Source organism: Miniopterus schreibersii, assembly GCF_964146895.1.
Source record: "Miniopterus schreibersii genome assembly, chromosome: 7".
In the NCBI taxonomy this organism is placed as follows: domain Eukaryota; kingdom Metazoa; phylum Chordata; class Mammalia; order Chiroptera; family Miniopteridae; genus Miniopterus; species Miniopterus schreibersii.
In genome coordinates, this window is record NC_138108.1 from 43,812,378 (window position 1) to 43,815,740 (window position 3,363).

The following is a 3,363-nucleotide window of genomic DNA, read 5'->3' on the forward strand; positions in this document are numbered from 1 at the left end:
GACTAATGTCTCACTTTTGACTGAAAAGTGTAAAAGGCAGGAATGTGGATTATCCAGATGACCCAAGGTGGGAGCAAAGGATGCACGCAAGTTTCCTAGATCAGATGTGATCACCCTCTAATTACTGAATGTAGGGACAACAGGAGCACAAAAGAACCAAAATACTGACATCAGTTTATAACAGGCAAGGCCACCAGTACCTCCCTGTGCTCTAGGGCATTCTGAATGAGTTCCCTTCTGATGACATCAGCAGAGATCATCCCTGTTAGAGTCCTAGGAAGATGTAAAAGTCAGTTTCTATATTTAACTAGAAGACTTCCGATGTTTTTTGATGGCAAATTAAAAAGAATCAGAGTGGCTTTTTCAGCCTGCTCCCTCCCCAGCCTGCCCTGCGTGGGCTGTGAGCTCTGGGCTCCTGCTAAGCCAGCGCTGCTGTTGCCTCCTTCCAGCCGCCCTCATGATCATCTACCTGGGCCTCATCAGCCATGATGAGATGTTCTCCAACATCTACAAGATCTGGGAGATTGCCAATGGGCTGTGCCTGGAGGCGGAGAGCAAGATGATCCGTAGAATACAGGGTAAAACTGATGACTTACTCGTTGGTGGAAATGCCTCTGCGGAAGGCCCCGAGGGCGAAGGTTTTAAAAACACAGTAATCACTGGTGTTGATATTGTCATGAACCATCATTTTCACAAAGGCCTACAAGAAGCACATCAAAGATTACATGATATCAATCAAAGTAATACTTGAAGAAAGATCAAAACTTTTATGACAGGCACTACAGAGCAAATCAAGCACATCCTTGCTCATTTCAAACCTACCAGTTCTTTATTGGTGAAAACATGAATCCAGGTGGCATGGCTGCTCTGCTGTGAGGATGGTGTGACCCATTTATGGTTTTCTCTAAGGATGGTTTAGAAATGGAAAAATGTTAACAAATCTGGCAGTTTGGATCTATCACCTGTCATCATAACTGGCTGCTGCTTGTCATCCACATACTAGGATTAGGACAAATGGGACTGATGCTATCTTTAGCTTTTCACTTTTTTTGACCTTGATTTACTTGTAGTGGAGGCAGTATTTTTTAAGAAAAACAAGTCATGTAGGTTGCCTAAAAATAAAATGCATTTAAACCTAAAAAAAAAAAAAAAAAAGAATCAGTGTTTCCTTGGCATGAAAATCTTCCCTAATGACACAATATTATTGTAGCAGCAAGTCATGAAAAGACCTGACACAGGTTGACATCCATGACCTTGTCAACATTGATGGGAACTTGTGTGGAAACTAACTTTTGTCCTCTTTGAAGTCTGAAGTTTTGAGTAGGCTCTAGCTCTTTGCTAGGGCCCTGACACTGATTAGTTCTGATCTCTACCCTTTAAGATGCTCTTAGCAATTTGGCTCTTGTACAAGTGCTGCCAGGGGCAGGTACTACCATTTCCCACAAACACAGAGGTGGGAGAAAGTAGGTTAAATTACCAGCCATCATTACCGAAAAGGTAAATCATAAGTAAGCATATGAAATAATAACAACTATAAGAATAAGACAAATAGTACAAAGAAATAATAAAATAACTAATAAATGAAGAATAATATGAGAATAAACTTAGCTGTAAACCTACTTTTGTCAACCCCTGTGTGGTAGAGTACTTGGCTTTACAGTTTCTGACACAGAAGAAAACAATGCCAACTAAAGAGAAGCCCAGTTGCTTGTCGAAGTATAAATGTACTTTAAGAGAAGATGTTTTCCCCATCTTCCTGATCTCACTGAATAATTCTGCCTCAGGCAAACTCCACTTTTGAGACTTGTTCAGTCCCTAGACAGGAAGGGAGAAAGTGCTGTGTGTGATCTTGAAGTCTAACGAGAGCAAAGGTACCAAATGGCTTTGGCACATTTCTCTGGACACTTTCTTAGGGATTGGAAAAAAGTTACTCCCAATCTAACCTCAGTAATAGTTAAGTACTTGTTGCACAATTGCCTCATCTGAAACATACTCACATTTTAATTTTTAATCTAGGAGTTGAAGGCACTTTGCAAGAGCCCTGTGCCTACCTTCTGCTATTGGTCTGAGTTTTGCTAAGTTGATTTCTAAATTTACATAATTGGGATCATAGCTAAAGCTCCAACTTTGAGGATAGCTTTGTTCACTAGAGCATGAGGAATGCAGGACATTTCTTTTAAATCAGGACTTTAAGTCTACAGTAAAGTTACCTGTAGCAAATGTATGGCATCATTATCATTGTATAAAATCTGGAAGGCTCATTTTTAGGACATCATAGTTAATTTATGCTTTCTAAATATTTTTTTCAAATGCCTATAACAATGTGATTGTGGTGCTTTTTCCATTTCTCTGAACTTGGAGAATTAGGGTGAACTCATTAAAATTTCATGTGGATTATTGCCCTTACTGACACTTGATATCAATGTCCCTTAGTTTAAAATAGGATGATGGTGGGGGGCCCATCCCATTCTGATCCCTGTGTATCTATAGAGATTAAAAAGATTTTTGCTTTTTTGATACTCCCAGATGTTTTTAATTCAAGTGTCTATTTTTTAATTTAAAGACAAGCCTAAATATCTGTTTTGTTTCCTTAATGATGAATCACAATTATCCATCCAAATGAAATATGGTATTTCTCAAGGTAGTGAAAAATTTGTCAGTTCCTTAAGTTATTATTCTAGGGAGATAATAAGGTGCTGTATGTACTATAACTAAGTCAGGCTCAGGTGTGAAGCATGATGGAACCTCGGGAACATCAGCTGGCGTGAAACAGGAGACAGATGGGTTGAGTTGAGAGAGAAATGGAAGTGTATAGACGGGAAGGCCATGCAACACACTGCCCTGGGCCTAAAGGGTGTAGCATTATGAGCTTGTCCGGCAATTAGTAAATCAAGGAACGTACTTGTGTAGGAGAATGCTTCCATAGGCTCCAATATACCCTCTACTTAGCAGGTAAATCTAGAAGCAGGATATTGTAGTGTATGCCAGTTCAGTGTTTCCTGGCAGGACCTCTGCCAGGGTGTAAGAAACAAGATCCAGAATCTGGGGGTAGATTAGGCAGCAACTAGGCAGGGAATCAGACCATGGAATGTTTTAGAAAGAGCATGTGATTTGGAGCTAGACTGAAATGGTTATCAGGGCATTTCCTCATCCTAGCTGTGTGACTTTAGTAAGTTACTTACCCTCTCTGAGTCTCAGTTTCCATAACTGTAAAGTGGAATAATAATCACCACTTTATAGGTTGTTGTAAGGATTGGAAATACGGTGTGTAAAATACCCAGCACAGTAGTAGGCCCATACTATGGCATCTATTCTTTACTTGGCTAAGACATCAGTCCTAGTAAAGGGTGAGGGCTCCAAACA

General features: G+C 40.0%; 1 pseudogene across 1 annotated transcript; it reads left to right on the forward strand.

Annotated features, from left to right (window-relative positions):
- Positions 1-433: 433 nt before the first annotated feature.
- LOC308559715 (translationally-controlled tumor protein pseudogene) lies at positions 434-991 on the forward strand (annotated as a pseudogene). The gene has a single exon. The product of its transcript is annotated as a translationally-controlled tumor protein pseudogene (transcript).
- The last annotated feature ends 2,372 nt before the right edge of the window (positions 992-3,363 follow it).